Here is a 17,795-nt window from a genome sequence, read left to right as displayed (position 1 = left end):
GGTGTTTGTGATGTGACTGCGCAGATTATTTCAAGAAATGACTTTGGGGAAAAAAAATGACTTTGGCTTTCACATTCTATCAATTGTTAAAGTAGAAAAAAAAGAGTTTTTGGCTTTTAGTTGTAGGAAAACAATTACATATGAACCACTATTACTTCTTTTTTTTTTTTTGAACCACTATTACTTCTTAAAACATTTTTCTATCACAAATCAACAACACAAACACAACATATGGCAGCATTATCACTATTTTAGCAAAAGGCATTTTTCAAAATTTAAAGTTTATGTTGCCTTTTTTTTTTTTAATGATAATGAAGTGGCTCTTAGGTCCTGGAATGGTCTTCAAATGGTCTATACCTTCAGAAATACATCAGTATTCTCTGCAGAAGTCTGATCTTTAAAAACTGAAAATTGGAAAGGCATAGCAAACATTGTGATGGTCAAACTAGGAAAAATGAAAAATTAAAGGTAAGCATATTGTAGTACAAATCCAACAATGATGTTTTTGATCCTTATGTTCCATATACACACCTCTTTTTTAAAAGCTAAAAGGTACAATATTTTGATTAGAAATAAAGTTCTAAGGCAGAAATTTATCTTTCCCAGAGGAAGACACTGTGAAAATAAGAAAGAAAAGTATTCATGAGTTCGGTCTAGCACTGAAGTAAACCCACCACTTGGTCTCAAAAATCAAGAGATTTTTAACATTATAATCTTTTTGTTGTTTATTTTCTCTCATTTAGTTGCATCCTTCTTTTTTATTTATTTATTTATTTATTTAAAGACTATTTATTTATTTGACAGAGAGAGCGTTAACGAGACCAGGAACACAAGCAGGGGGAGAGGGAGAAGGAGAAGCAGGCCTCCCTCCGAGCAGGGCGCCCGATGGGGGGCTCCATCCAAGGACCCTGGGATCATGACCAGAGCCGAAGGCAGACGCTTAACTGACTGAGCCACCCAGGCGCCCCGCATCATTCTTTCTTAAAAAGTGAAATAATGTGAGTTCACAAAGTCTTCCCTAACCCTTTAGAACTACAACACGTATGTCCATTTTAGCAATTTATGAATGCAGGACACGTGATTTCCTTCATATGACCAATCTCCTTTTTTTCGTATGACCAGTATTTTTGTGATGGCAAAATCAGGAGTTGTCTTTTGTATTTTAGTTTCGTCCTCTAAGTAGCTTTAGTCTGGATGCCTAGAAACCATCATGCTGCCCTCCCACCCCCATCTGTTGTTCTGATCTTTCCAGGGAAGCCTGCCCCCTACTCCTGCCCCAGAGCGTGCCAGTGCTGATGGAGAGTGGGAAAATTTTACTGTCATGGAAATAGGATGCTCTTTATTCCACTATTATTCAAGATAAACTTTGGGTGCCCTACTATTTCTCAGTATATACTTGCCTTTTGGAGGGATAATTTCCAGACCTGGCACATGCCTAACTCTCTGGAGACCAAACATTCTGGTTTGTCCAGGACTGTCCCGACATAATTATGCCCCAACATAATTATTAATACTACCCCTTCCACTTTCAGAAGTGTCCCCATTTGGAGAATAATTTATATGGCTGCCTTACCTATGGATCTATACTTATATTCAACTTATATTCAAGAGCAAGTGGGTTGAGGCCTGAAAAGAGAACATGGGTTTTACTGATTGGAACATTTCACTGGTCTTTGAGAAAGCCATTTATCCGGGGATTTGTGGGGCTTGAAATTAAAGAGTGTGAAACTTAATAAAGGAAATCTCATTTTAAATGGAAATGGGAGGCCAAAAGGGGACGCCCTCCTGACTACCTCTGGCTGCAGCCCTCGGCAGAACCAACAGGAAGGAGCCTATACTTTACTACCCGAGCAAGGGGAAGAAAATTTTTCTCCACCCCTTTAACAGTCCAGCCAATGAGAGACTGTCACAGCTCAGCCAATGAGAAGCCACTATACTTTGAAATCCCACTTTACTCTTTTTTTGTTTACAACAGCCCCTCCCAACCCCCTAACCCCCAACCTTCCTTCATAAAAGAGTGTTCCCCTCCCTTATTCTCTGGAGTTGCCTAAGTTTTGCCTTAGCTTACATAGCCTGAATTGCAATTCTTTGCTATTCCTGAATAAACCCATTTTGCTGGTATAATAACTGGCAGTTTTATTAAGGTTGACAAGAGTGAATGAGATGTGAAGATAGGATCATAGCTAGAAGGGAAGGTAGGATCTTTCACAATGAATCAAAGCGATTCAGACTCAATATTTCCAAAATAAACCTCATCATTTCCTCCCCACCTTATCCTACTAGCAGCTCAAAACAATTTTCTTTGTTGAATCTCTTATCCCTCTTTGCAGCCACCCCCCACCTCACCCCTGCCAATATCTACCCAGGCTGTGCCTAGACTCTGCAGTATCCTCTTTGATTTTTTTCCCTTCATACAGTTACTCTTTCATTTCTGACTGTTCCAACTCTTTTGTCATAAAATCTGAATCAAAGATTTTCATTGGTTTCGCCACTGTTTGGATCATTGTCACCACCTTCTGACCAACCAGTTTCTCCTCCCTTCTAATTCATCTTTCACACTGTTGATAGACTACTACTTCCTGGAAAAATATGTATCCTGTTCCAGCCTCCTTTAAAACTTCTGTCTGCTTTCTATTGACAATAAGGTAAAGATCAACCTGCTTAACAAGGCATGGGAGATCTTTCAAATTCTAATCCCAATGTAGGTTTTCCATTGTAGTCCTTGCCCTTTGCTCACTAAACTGGAACTCTGTCTGTGCTAAGGTCTGTTAGTTCCTAAAGACACTGGTCCTTTCTTTTCTCTGTTTCTCTGCTATTTCCTTTGCTAGAATGTTCTCTTCTTTCTCATCCCACCCCACCCTCTTCTATGCCTCATAAATGTCCATATAGCCTTCAAGGCCCAGATCAAATGCCCTCTTCTATCCAAAGCTTTTTCCAACTTTTTTTTTTTTTAAGCAGAAGTTTGTGTTGCCTTCCTTTTGCCCCAATGTACTTTTTAAAAATGCCTCCATTCCACCATTTACAGTGTAGGCCCTCCTGGGTAAGTGACTATCTTACTTTCAATTGTCAAACCTTTCAGGGCAGTGGCCAAGCTTTATTTGTTTCTATAGTGAGAAAACCTAACAAATTCTAGTACATAATTAGCACTCACTCTGTATTTGTTGATAAAGATGAAAACTTGCCATAAATTTCACCCCTGAGAGTTCTCTGTATCTATTTTCTACCTTCCATTAGAAAATATGTATTCACTCGATTTTTATTTTATGTGGACTCTGGCTTCCTTCGGTCTTATTTTGTTTTTTTTTGTTTCTCAAACTTAAGAATTTGCAGGGTCCCAAGATAACCTCAAGGGTTGTGCTGATCACAGTTGGAGAAATGTAACATTATAAATGAATTTTGGTATTTTTGGTCATTACTTAGTGATACAGAGATAACATAAAATACCTATTGTGTGGGTACTGAAATTTTACAGCAACACCCAAGCATAGGTGGTTATCCGGATGATTGAGGAAATGCTTGTATGAAATTTCAAACTAGTTTATCAAAACCAAAACACAAACAAAAGAGTCTTGCAGAGAATCCCTAGACTTCCAACAGATCCCCTGATGCCATTTTGAGAACCATTGCTGTGTGGAGAACCCAATTCTTGTGTGCGTTGTCAGTTAATTATCCAGAGAACCCATCAAGGGCCACAAAATAAATACTATGATGTTTGCCCCTAGAGGCAACTTGCACCACCCTCAGAGTCATATCTCACCAGAGAAGAGAAAAAGTTTGACCATGGGATGGAACTAGGACTAGAGGGAAGGAAGGATGGAGAGGAGGAGACCGTGAGTGAGAGAAGAGAAGCCATAGCAGCAAAGCAAAGAACTGGCTTGGATAGAGGTTAAGCACATGTCCATCTTCACAGAGTTACTGGGGACACAGTGCACCATAGGATCTTAAAGTCTGCCTTGGACAACCTGCCATGACATTTCTGCAATAAGAAATTTCAGTGTTCAGTGTAAGAGTCCATTTCTTGCTTTGGGTAATAAAATGGTCTCCAGAAATTCTCTGAAAAAAATATCCATGTATTACAGGAAAAAAACAACCAAACAAAAATCAGACCAAGTAAGTATTGTTTAATTTTCTACAGAAATTTGTTAGTTTAGACTGATTTCTTTTTAGCCACCTGTGATCTTCAGAGGGATGAGTAATTGAGGCTGTGCCCCATAACAGCAGCTACAACAAATATAATAATACATCTGTTAGAAGCTTAAGTGCCCTAAGGGGATGTTCTACATATTTTACATATATTAAATCATTTAGCCCATAAAATTAGCTTATGAATTAAGTGCTATTGTAGCTATCATTTTAGAGATGAGGAAACTGCCAAACATCTCATCTATTGATTTTGCATGATGTTCATCCAGTCTTCTTTTCAAGAAAACCTCTAGTTGTGGACAGGGCTAAAGGTAAGGACGAGGTGACTCAGAAGAGACACATCTGTACCGTTAGAAGTAAACTTTGAGCAAATACCCAGTGGAATATGAGTATTTTTAATCAATTTTACCAAAATAAACATTCATTCAGTGTAATTAAGCTCAAACTTATAGGCATGGAGCTGGGAGCTGAGACTAGGTCAATGTGATATAAATAAAAATTGAGAAATATATATGAAAATACCTCATATATGGAAAGCAGTCTCTCTTCAAGGAGCAATATTTTATGCATAAAACTTTCAGGACTGTGCCATTCCCCAGGCTTTTAATCTATTCTGTCTAGCCCCATCAAAGAATTTACTAAGCAAAAGCATTTATACTTCGAAATAGGTTCTTTCTACTCCTTGTGTCTGAAGATCAAAACTAGGTATTGCCTGCCCTTTGACAGAATTGACCAGAGAATATTGCACTGTATTTATTTATTTTAAAGATTTTATTTATTTGAGAGAGAGAGAGAGAGCGTGTGCGCCTGCATGTGCAGGGGCAGTGTGGAGAAGAAGAGAGGGAGGGAGAGGAATAGGGAGAGAATTTCCAGCAGATTTCACACTGAGCTAGGAGCCTGACACAGGGCTCAATCCACCACCCTGAGATCATGACTTGAGCCAAATCCAAAGTCGGCTGCTTAACCGACTGAGTCAGCCAGGTGCCCTTGCACCGTATTTAGATAAGACTTTCATTTGTACAATCAAATTTTCTTGTTGAGCATCTACTCTCTGCCAAGCACTGATAGGTGCTATTTAAGACATCAGTTTTGAACTGTGTAAGACTGTTGAATCCCAGACCTGTACCTCTGAAACAAATAATACATTATATGTTAAAAAAAAAAGAAGAAGAAGAAGAAGATAGCAGGAAGGGAAGAATGAAGGGGGAAATCGGAGGGGGAGACGAACCATGAGAGACTATGGACTCTGAGAAACAAACTGAGGGTTCTAGAGGGGAGGGGGGGAGGGGGGTGGGTTAACCTGGTGATGGGTATTAAAGAGGGCACATTCTGCATGGAGCACTGGGTGTTATATCCAAACAATGAATCATGGAACACTACATCAAAAACTTAATGATGTAATGTATGGTGATTAACATAACATAATAATAAAAAAAGACATCGGTGAACAAGATAGAAATGGTTCTGAGTCTCACGGACTTTACTGTTGAATGTGGGCTTTGGTGGGCAATGACAGCTAAGTGAAAAAACATCTGCTATAAATCAACAAAGTTATTTATTCGAATTGCCAGCAGTAGGGTGGCACACCTCCAGTGATTTATTGTGCAGGAATCCCCCTTGCTGTGCATGTTCCTGCAAAGTCTCATTAAGACCTTTAAACTAAAAATATCTGATCCAGCTAAATTTTGGAAAAGGAAACTAGTATTTGAGGAATTCATTTTCAGCAGCTGAGTGCCTCAGGAAGTTAGTAATGCCCTATGGAGCTTTATGCCTCTGGTCCTCTCATTTGAAACCAGCAGAGGTTGGAACAGTTCTTAGTTATTAACATCTAATGGCTGTTTTGTGACTTCTCAAGTGCGTTGGACTCCTCCTCCCAAGTCCCAGGGAGTGGAAAGATACTTATTTGAATTTAATTAACTCAGAGGAGATTCAGCCTAAAGGATAGCGATTGAAAATACTGAATACCCAATGTTCCTACGTCTTCCCTAAAACTTTATGATAGATTTGTTGGACTCCTAATTGCCAGGAGTTTGTGGACTAGAAACCCCACCTAGAAGTAAAGCCCAGGGTAGGAAGTGACTGTCACCACTCCTCTCCCTTGGTGCCTACATTATGTTCTCACCTCCAGCTGCATGTGTCTTACTGCAGAACTTCCCTTGCAGAAAGCCTCCTTGTGGGCCAGGAAAAAGCTCTGCCAAACACAGGTGAATGGCAAGCAATGAGACTTCCGATCTTTGCTTTTGCTTTGGTACAAACTCTCAGTATATCTTTCTCTCCTAAATGTGTGTACGCAAATGTCATTCTGTTAACCTAAAAAAATACTTCCATTTTGGTAAGAGTCTTTGAAAACTTCCTTTCTTCCACCCAAATTCATATTTAGACTGCAGAGTTGCTATAGGTAGACACAATGTGATTTTGGAGGTGCTGTGAAAACCTGTAAAAGTAATTCATTTCCATATTCATTCATTCTCAAATATTCTCAAATATTTATTGCCGACATGCTGTGTATCAGATATTGGGTTAGGTATTGTAGGCCTAACACAGAGCAACAAAGATATAATTGCAGCTCTTAGGGGGTTTAGAAACTCAGACATATATTTATTTACTCACCTATTTAAATAGTATGTATCATGTGCTAGGTGTTTTTAAGGGATCATGGAAAATTCCAAAATAAAGAAGAAAGTATTCTAAGGAAGAAGGGCAGGTTCCCTGGGCTAGGAGAATAGCAGTGGGATCAGAAAAGGGGAGATGAGTCTTCAGAGAGAGTTTGAAGGTAGAATCCACATTGGATGAATTCTGGGAAGCAGAGGAAGGATAGGTGTTGATGTGGGGGAGGAACTGAAATTATTTCATGCTTTTTACCAAAGGTGTTTGGGAGGATTGCTGGTGCTGTTAAACCAAATTAGAAAAGGGAGGAGGAGAAGCAGGTGGAAGGCAAGTTTTCCGGGGAGAAAAGAGTAACAGTAGTATTCTCTATAAAGAGAATAGGGGAGACATTGAGCATGATTGAATTTGGAAGGATACTCCCACAGTGTCCTTTTACACTCAACAAGAGACTATGAGCTACTCTCATCTCAAGAAAGAACTGTTTCACCAGATACACATTAGATACTATTTTATTTTTATTATGTTATGTTAGCCACCATACAGTACATCATTAGTTTTTGATGTAGTGTTCCATGATTCATTGTTTGGATATAACACCCAGTGATCCGTGCAGTACGTGCCCTCCTTAATACCCATCACCAGGCTAACCCATCCCCCCACCCCCCTCCCCTCTAGAACCCTCAGTCTGTTTCTCAGAATCCGTAGTATCTCATGGTTCGTCTCCCCCTCTGATTCCCCCTACCCTTCATTTCTCCCTTCCTTCTTCTAATGTCCTCCAGCTATTCCTTATGTTCTACAAATAAATGAAACCATATGATAATTGACTTTCTATGCTTGATTTATTTCACTTAGCATAATCTCCTCCAGTCCCATCCATGTTGATGCAAGAGTTGGGTATTCATCTTTTTGGATGTCTGATTAATATTCCATTGTATATATGGACCACATCTTCTTTATCCACTCATCTGTTGAAGGGCATCTCAGCTCTTTCCACAGTTTGGCTACTGTGGACATTGCTGCTATGAACATTGGGGTGCATATGGCCCTTCTTTTCACTACATCTGTTTTAATTCTAGATCTTGCTCCCCAAGGATTTTTGGTAGCTTAAAAAGCCACACAGAATACAGTAAGATAAAATGGAAATGAGGACATCAGGGTTGTGGTGGATATTTCTATAAAATAAATCCCCTTCACAAAATAAAAATCATTAGTTTCTGCTGTTTCTATACCTGGAGCTTCCTGGATCTCATCCTATCCGAAGTTTGGTTGTTTGATTTTTCCTTCAGTTCTATGAGATAATCTAGACCTTTTTCAATTTTTGTCCCTTTCAGTCAGCCAGAGACGGTTTTTCTGGCTTTCAACCAAAGAACCCTGACCTGATGTTTTTAAAAGTTCCTAGTAGTGAGGTTTTGCAAATTGCAGAATCTCAACTGTGTCACCAGCTGAGCTGAAGTAACATGAGGCACAATGAGAACCCTCTCCTGGCCTGGAAAGTTGGAAATCCTGTGACATAGCAAAGTGGTTGGTTAACTTCCTTGTCTTGTGCCTTGGCCATCAGTCCACATACTTCCCAGGCTGGAGATTAGTGACTTGGTAGAAAAATAACAGTCTAGCATGTGTTGACTAATTTTCAAAGATTCTATAAAAAGAGACAACCTTGACTTTCACTACAACTTGATTGTGTAAAAGCAAAAAAAAAGAAAGTAAAAATATTTTGTGTTTTGTTTTATTTTGTCTATTCATGAGCCCTTTTCTGGCCTGTGGCTGGAAATTTGTGATAGCTAAGAGATTGGAGTCTCGGAGGATACCCAGCTAGGCTTGATGAGCTGAGCTGCCATCAGTGCCCAAAAAGCAGTGAGATAAGAAATAGAGTGGAGGATAAGACAGGAAGATAAATATGGCAGGCCCACCCAAGCACCTCCTAGTAAAGGTCTTCATAAATAAGAAGCCAAGGCTAAAAATGAAGCCTGAGGGCAAAGGATAGATCACTTTGGACTCCTTCTGCTTAAACACTCTGCTGGAGGCCCGGATGAGTTCAATACTAGCTAACATAGAGTAGCCCCAATGGCAAATTCTATTCAAGCCATCTCAGATGTGCCAATGGAAGTAAATAGAGAAGATCCTCCCAGAAAGAAGAATTGGAAAAGACAGGTTGGTGAACCAGGAAATTCGTTCGGCTGGGAGGGCTCTAGTTCTTATTTGCTATGGACCCATGACCATTCTGCTGTTTTCCGTTGGCCTCTTTTCAAAAGAGGAGTAGGAATTTGTTTTGTTTTATAATTATTTTTTTTAATTCCACCACTGTATATTATGTATATTGGGGATGGCTAAATATGTCATTTAAATATATTTAAATATATCCTTTAACTATAGGTTGCTCCACCAGTAGAGGTTAATCTGGATTTGACCTAGAGACATTCCCAGCACTGAAAAATCCTGACCTTAGATCTGGAGGCAGAGCCTTGTCTGGAGGACAAGATTTTATTATCTCTTTCCTTGGGGAGGAATTGAGTGGATTTTAGAGGAATGTTTAATATGTGCATTAAATTTGGTATGGATATTTTTTAAATTTATGTTTGAAAAGAAGAATCAACATGCATGTTGGAATGAGATGAGTAGTTATTGTGAACATCTGTTGTTTTGCCTATTTTATCAGTCAGTTTAGGGTAAAAATGACTTTGTGTTCAACCCAGTGTTCAGTGGCTTACAACAACAAAGGCTTATTTCTTGCTCACATTACATGTTCTTATGCCAGGACCCACATGGATGGAGCTGCTCTTTTCTGGAACCCTGCAGTGGGATGAGAGAGCACAGCAGAACACACCCAGGTTCTTAAAAATTGCACTTAGAAAAGACACATATCACTTCCGCTCATAGGTCATTTGCCAAAGCAAGTCACAAGCCAATGCTGACAACGGTGGGGTGGGGGATGGATAATCTTCTCAAAAGGAAAGGCATTATAAGGAAGGATTTTCAATGTTCTTCCTTTTTCTGGTAATAGTCACTCAATTTTCTCTTGAAGAATAGTCCCTAACTAACTCTCAGCCAATGTGGGTTTGACAGAGTTGACCCAGGTCCAGATAGGGCATGAGAGCCTGGGTTAGCTAATCAGAGCTTTCCATTCTTCTGGCCAAAACAATCCAATGAAATTCAGTTCTTGGAGGGCAAAATTCTTTTTGTGTTGGAGTTGCTAAGAAGATAGGCTGTCATCCTGGAGTTACACGGAGTCATTTGTGTGGAGACAGAATCTGTCTAAGAATAAAATCATCACAGAAGCAAACAACTGAGAGAGAGAATGAATAAACAGAGGCCTGATGTCATTATTTGAGTTCCTGTACCCACCCACACTGTAGGAAAATGTCTAAACCTGGAATTCCTCATTATGTAAGTCTACTTTTTTTTCTTAAGCCAGTCAATTTAGGTTTTTGTTTCTTACAACTTAAAGATTCCTTATTTACAAAAGGGGGAAGTTAGTGCCTAAAATATGTTCCTTGTAAATGGTTCTGTACACTTATGGGAGTGGGGCACAATTTTGTTTACAAGCTTCCTGGCTCTCAACTCAAAGAAAAAAATCTGAAGGGGTGCCTGGGTGGCTCAGTCGGTTAGGCGTTGGCCTTCAGCTCAGGTCATGATCTCAGGGTCCTGGGATTGAGCACCCTGTTGGGCTACCTGCTCAGAGGGAAGTTTGCTTCTCCCTCTTCCTTTTGCCCCCCCCCAACTTGTGCATTCTCTCTCTCTCAAATAAATAAATAAAATCTTAAAAAAAGAAAAATCTGATTATAGTATACCATTGCTATACCATATCTATTATTACAAGAAATTGTAATGATGTATGTTAAAAAATGATTGAACATTGGTAATTTCATATGGTCCAACCCAGTGCAATTCACAGTACTACATAATGAAAAAAAAAATTGCCAGCAATTGCAGATTTTCTGTGAATAATCTCTACCATGGGACATTGACCTAGCTTTCTGTACAAAGTGTGGTCCAAAGACCAGCAATATCATTATCACTGGGAATTTGCTATAAATCTAGAATCATGGATCCTACTCAGACTTACTAAATCAGAATGTGCCTTTTACAATGTCCCCAGGTGATTTTTTGCACGTTAAATCTGAGAGGCATCTATATATAAAACTCCTTGTGATATGCTAAATATCTTCAAGAGCACCCCTATAATAAATGTACTTAAATATTTATAAGATAGTACAACATTTTTCATTATAACTTAATGGAATAATGTCAAGTAATTCCAGGAGGGTTGAAAAAGAATCGTAGGAGGCCGTCTTTGGAAGCAGCTCAGATTATATGATCCAAGCATATATTATTGTGTTTCCAAAAAACAAACAACAGATATTATCACCAATTAGTGGGCCTCCCTAATCTCCCCATACCACCATGAAGGGAATCTAAAATCTTCATTGATCAACCAAGTAAAATGTGGGACACCTTATGGCATGGTCCACTCCCCACTTCAATTCTATTCCAGTCTGGGCTATAGTTGATTTCACCTGATGGATTTATCCACTTGCACTTAAATACAGCTGGATACTCTGGGTCTTGTGGCTTACTGTGACTTCCCAGGGCAGCAGTAATGAGGTAGCTGGTGGCCCCAGTTCATCAGCCTGTTGGCCTTACCCCAGAGTGATTCAACGTGGACAGGCGGGGACTGACTCCTCCTCCATGCTTCCAGACCAAATTGCTGGCCATGTCACAACCCAGCTGGCCCTCCTACTTCTCCTCCACCGTCACAAGGTAAGAATTTGTACCTGCCAGGTTAAAGAACCATCTAGGCAGAGGACAGAGCCAATCTCACATTATGTTCAAATTCGGTTATCACTGGGATGTATTAGATTCTTATTTCAATATAGAGAGAATAATTTCACGAAGGAGAAAATTATTAAGAGAGGGGAAGTTGCCAAAAAAAAAAAAAGAGAGAGAGGGGAAGTTGCCTTTAGTAGGGCGAGTTCTCAATGCAGTAGTCATTGCTGTGAGCATCAGTTTGTCAGATTGCACATTGCAAATGTTTTGCCTTTCCATTAATCACAGGTTGGATTATGCTTCGAACCCATGGAGAGCAGTATATGTGAACACAGCTAACCTGCCTTCTATGGAGTTCCCAGGCACCAGGCACCAAATAGAGGTGTAAAGCATCTGGTGAAAATCATTTAAAAAATAAGTAGAGGGGTGCCTGGGTGGCTCAGTCGTTAAGCGTCTGCCTTCAGCTCAGGTTATGATCCCAGGGTCCTGGGATCGAGCCCCGCATCGGATTGGGCTCCCCTGCTCTGTACGGGGCCTGCTTCTCCTTCTCCCTCACTTGTACTCTCTAGTTCTCTCTCTGTATCTCTCCAATATATAAATAAAATCTTTAAAAAATATAAGTAGACTTTTAAATCTCTCTGCTTCAGCTCCTGGGACAAATTTGCAGTTGGGGAGATCTTTATATACAGACTTAAGCTTCTAATCAGTGAAGGTAACGTTTGGGTATGTTTCACCCAGCATAAGCAAACATTCTGAGCTCTTTCATTTGAAACTAACAAAAGTAATATTTCTTCCTTTCTGCTGTTGTTTCTGACTTTTTTTTTAAGGGAATTTACTTCAATATCTCTGCCATTTGAACAAAAGATGGCACTAGAGAAACTTATTTTTCTGAATTTGAATCTATTTATTTGATTGGGACTAAGCAATAGGATGGAAGTTGATAATGCAGATATGTTTTCCTCACCATTGATATGAATGAGTATTTGGACATGTACTTAGATCCTTCTACCAATACAACAACTTAAAATCAGAAGGACCAAATGCCAAGAGTTTGGCAATTGTATGTGTCTCTTTTTCTATTCCTTTTGCATTCATGGATGCTAAATCAGGTGATGTGATGGTGTTGATTCAAAAGTATCCCGGGAGAAATTGTTGATGAGCATAGTGGCCAAAAATAGATCATAACTATTGAAGTAATATTTAAAAAATTTATTTTAAGAATCACTTTATCTCTACTTATAGAATGAAGTGAAATTTTTCTGTGTGATTAGTTTTAACCAATGTTTCTTCCAAACGACTGTAAATTCTTTGAGGAATTGGTCTGAGAAAAGTTTATGCAAATTCTTCACTAATTAATATACCCACTTTGGTAAGATCCATCTGAAGAAACAAGACCTCATGACTATAAAAGAAAAGAGGGAATATACAAAATAGGAAGAGAAGCTTATGAGAAACACTTTATAATTTATTGAAATATAAATACAGTAATCCTATGTTTTAGAAATCAAATATGCCCGTATTTTAACAGCATTTATCCTTCTTTGTTTCTTTTCATGAGTTTTTTTCTTTCTCATTTTTTTTCCAGAGAATGCCAATAAATTAGTCTAAAAAACAATTTGAAATGTCCCAAACTCAGTGTTCTGGGGCATATCCTTAAATTTAAAAAAGTAATTATTTTGATGGGACCAATATAGTAAAAGAAACAAACATACACCATTATGTATTCAGACATGCTCATGCTCATTTTTAAAAACAAAGGATGCTAATCTTTTGTGTGTGTTTTACTGAGCACTTACTTTGTGTCATGTACTTCCTCCATCCCCTCAGTTAAGTTTTATATCAACCTCTAGGAATTACTTCTTCTTCGAAGTCAGAGGGTCTTGAGAGAAAGATTCCATTGGGCAGGCGACCAGGACAGTGTTCCTTGATTTTCCAGATGCAGAAAAGTGAACAATGGTTCTCAAAGCAACAGATTAAGAAAGTGAAATACAGAGTTTCCAAGTAGGAAAACAGAGATTTGAATGGAGGACTCTCTGATTATTGAAGCCTATATTTCTACTGAGTACCTTTCAGTTTCTTGAAAGCAAAGGATTGTGTGTATTTACCTTCACTACTTCATGCTAGCACACACCTGTAAGTATTCAATAAATCCTGTGAATTTTAGCTTTTAACCGTATTTCCTTACTATTCCCTCAGCTCCTTTCAAACCCCAATTCTGACACATTAGGTCATTCCCTTATTGACCTTTTGCAATTGGAGAATTGCAAAAAACTCTGAAGTAGTTTGCCTGTCTCTTGCTTTTTATCTTCAATCAACCTTCCATATGATTCATGCCCTGTCTACCTGTCCAGTACCTCCTCGGATTACCATACACACTTTACAGTGGACTCATGGAGCACTTACTGTTCTCTGAACACCCAATGCAAATCCTATGACAATATTACTCCATGACAATACCCCTTTCTTCTCTTTGCTAGAATGGCCTTGTCTACCTGAAAACCCCCTGATTTATCCTTCAAGACTCATTCTAAAATTTCCTCTATGGGATTCTTTTGAACCTACCCAGAGTTGGCAGCTCTTTTCTTTTTGCTTGCATTGGGTCTTGTATAAACACTGTTACAGAAGATATTACACTGTGTTGCAATGATCTGGCTTATATTTGTTTCCCTGACAAACTGGAAATTCTTGGAGGCAGGGGGGTCTTATTTGTCACTACATCCTTAGAACACATGCACTTGAACTCGATAAATGTTATTTAATGAATTTTTGTTGACCAAATGGATAGATAATTCTATGCTTGAGCAGTAAGACACTAACAAGTGCCAAAAGGACATGGTTTTCCTTATTAGAGTTAATTATCTCTGACAGAGAAACTTACCTGTAGAGAAGCATGAAGTCACAGAACTCTGAGTCTCTTGGAATGCTGGGAATAGCAGTATGACACCAAGTATCATGGGAAATTGTGAGCAGGATGACATATTAACCTTGTACACTACCTAGAAATCCACATAGATGACCACAACATTGTCTAAAATCAACATTAGACTTTGAGCAAGAATATTGCTCAGGGGAATGGTATGGTTAGGTCAAGAGAAAAGAGTTCACACAGAAAAAAAAAAAAAAAATCTAAAAAAAATGGCCTGAGAAGTTACAGTGCTTCTCTCTAAGATACAATTGATTTGGAAGGATATTTTTTACTATTTGCAAATTGAGAATAATTCTAGAATCAATAGATCAAAGTTGTAGAAAAACATTTGGACCCCTTGATTCCAGCTTCTTATTCTGGAAAGATCCTAATCCAGATTCAACTTGAACACTTCCACAGTGATGGGAATCTCATTGTTTTGGAAGCAACTACTTAATTTGGCATTATTTGAGTTAATTTGAAATCTGTCCTTTTATAATTTATTCCATTGATTTTGGTCCTTTTTCTTGAAGCTACAGCTAATTGTTTTTCTGTATGAAAACTTTACAGGTATTTGAACACAGCTATCATTTTTCCCCGTTTCCTTTCTCCAAGATTAGAAACACTCCATTTCATCTGATAATTTCTTATGTGATATTAGTTTAAAGCCTTTCATCTCTCTTTGATTATACTCCAGTGGACGAACTCCAGTAGGTGCTCAAATATGACTACAGAACCACAGACATAGCCTAAGCATTGCAACCTATAAAGAGACATTCTTCACTTTACATGTATATACAACTTTATTGTAATCAAATATTGTATTAGATCCAGTGAGTAAATGGATCAAAATACTATTTATCAAGAATTGTTCTTGGGGCTGGATTAGAAAGGTGAGTAAACAGAGTCTTTGCCTCAAGAAGGCCACAGCCTAACACAAACTAAAAATACCCTCTTAATAAATTCTGATATTATCTAAGTACTATTACTGAGGTATAAGCAAAATATGATCATCAAGTAAATTCATATATTAGGCTTTTAGACAATTGAATATCTGTGTGTTTTTTTCAGATGACTTGATAATCATCAAGATCACCCTAATTCTAAACTTGTGCTGCTGGTTTTTTAAAGCCTAAATGTCAGAGGTAGCTGGGTGGTGCCGTTGGTTAAGCATCCTGCTCTTGGCTTTGGCTCAGGTCATGATCTCAGCGTCCTGGGATTGAGCCCTGAGTAGGGCTCTGTGCTCAGTGTGGAGTCAGCTTGAGATTCTCTCTCCTCCTCTGCCCCTCCTGCTCATGCTCTCTCTCTCTCTCTCTCTTTCTGAAATAAATAAATAAAATACTTTTCAAAAAATCTATATGTTAGACTTTATACATATCTTTCCTAATTTTATCTTGTTGATTTTGTTATAATTCCAGCATGTCAATGTCTTTTAAATCTTTATTCTGTCATCAAGTACATTAGTTTTCCTTTTTAAGCTTTGTGCCCCCTCTAAGTCTGATAGCAACAGAGAAATTGGCTGCTCTTTACATGAACAAAATGGTTGGTGTTCTGTTTTCCCAGCAGAAATATGTGTTTGGGAATTTGGTTAATGGGAAGTGGTAAGGCATATATTTAGAAAAGGCAGTTTATTCACCCTAGACAAATATAGACACTTGGAATTCTATCTACCATGACTCACAGGAAGCACGGAGGTTTCTCATCCTCTAACTGCTTGTTGCATGGTGTTAGCTTGTTGGCATACAGTGAGGTCAGGGCCTGAGAAACAGACAAGAGGATGGGAATGGTTGATTGTTTTTCACACCAATTTCTGACCGTGTGGTAAGTTGAATGAATGGTCACCTCAGTTCCAGCCATCCAATGTAGCTTGCAATATGCTTTTATAATAATCAAAACTTTCTTTCCCTCTCCACTTGAATGACATCTTGCTAGGGAGTCCTCTTATGATGATCTTACGTAAATAGTGACATCTCTGCTTCTGCACTCCTTGTCCCTTGCCCGGTCTCACTGTTACCCGTGGCTCTTATCACTATCTGGCATACTGTGTATGTCTTTCTTGTTTCTTGTGCGGTTCTCTTCATTCCCCTTGCCTCCATGTGCTGGAATATAAATTCTATGAAAGCACGGGTTTGGTTGACTTATTGCAGCATCCTCACTGCTTTGAACAGTTCCTGGTACTAGCACATGCTCCCTGGTGTGTGCTCAATAAATATTTGTTGAAGAAATGAATGACTGTGGTGGTACATTGTTCACGTATTTGTCTGGCAAAAGATTAAAAAAACTAATGACTGATAGAAACATGAGAAGGTCAAGTTTACGTGATCCTTGGAAAGATAAGATTAATTATACAAAGAGTTGTGAGCTTCTCTACATAAAAGAACTTCACATGTACTTTTAGTGTCGGAGGGTATTATTTAGTGATGTGTAGGAAAGGGTTTATGAAATTGTAGCAATAGATACCCATGTACCACATACTGAGTAATGGGCTAACTGTTTGACACTTGTTTTGTGATTAAGTATCACAATATTCTCATAAAGTAGATTTCATGTGCATTTTGTTGACACAGAAATGGAGGCTCAAAGAAACTTAGCCACTTACCAGTGACCAACCGCTCAAGGTGCCAGAGCCCCAAACCGAATCTGTTAAAACTCCCTCCTCCTTGCAACATTTACTCACAAGTAATCAGCAAAGAAACAAATGTCTCTTCCTTTTATGCAACTTCTTAGTACCACTGCCACACAAACTGGGGGATTTATATCCAGCTGAGGCTTTGGTGATACAGCTGATCAGAGGTCTGCAATGAGTATAACTGCATAATCAATATGGCTGTGCTTAGGAATGTGACCCCCCCAAATGACACCTGGATATTTTCTACTCCCAGCTTTTCTTACAAATTGAATTTGCCAAGAAAATCAGGTAAAGCAATGTTTTTGAGGCTGTCAGCATTCTTTACATCTGAAACAAGTTATGTGTTTTCTATCACATTCATCACCCCCTCAGCAAAGATTTTATAATCCAAATGGGAGAGCTATGTGAAGAAAAGTTTGCACTTCTCTCTCGCTGGCAATTTTGTTAGGTAAGATAAACTACAGAGCTTGCTCTTCGGACCCTATCTGAATTTTGAAACTCTCAAAGAAACAATTTTCACTGAGGGGTTACCAGAAGGAAGTAAAGGGGTTGCTCATAAACCAGACAAATATTACCAGGAAGGGACAGAAAACAGGAGAATACTGTGACATGGGCTATTCTTTCAGCTTCACCCATACCAAATCGCCTAATGTCAGTAATGACCTTGGATACCGGAGCTTATAGAAACCATTAAAGGGAGATCCTCCAGGTTTTGCACCTTTGGTGCATGGCATAATTATTGATTCT

General features: G+C 38.8%; 1 long non-coding RNA gene across 1 annotated transcript; it reads left to right on the top strand.

Annotated features, from left to right (window-relative positions):
* The first annotated feature begins 9,947 nt into the window (after nt 1-9,947).
* LOC141374383 (uncharacterized) lies at nt 9,948-12,088 on the top strand. Its single transcript, XR_012381210.1, has 3 exons — nt 9,948-10,134; nt 11,298-11,508; nt 11,803-12,088. It is a non-coding gene; the product is annotated as an uncharacterized lncRNA (long non-coding RNA).
* The last annotated feature ends 5,707 nt before the right edge of the window (nt 12,089-17,795 follow it).

This window comes from Callorhinus ursinus, unplaced genomic scaffold (assembly GCF_003265705.2).
Source record: "Callorhinus ursinus isolate GAN/ISIS: 27379988/994484 unplaced genomic scaffold, GSC_fseal_2.0 scaffold17, whole genome shotgun sequence".
NCBI lineage: Eukaryota > Metazoa > Chordata > Mammalia > Carnivora > Otariidae > Callorhinus > Callorhinus ursinus.
The sequence above is the reverse complement of the archived record's forward strand: the minus strand, read 5'-3'. Positions and strand labels throughout refer to the sequence as shown.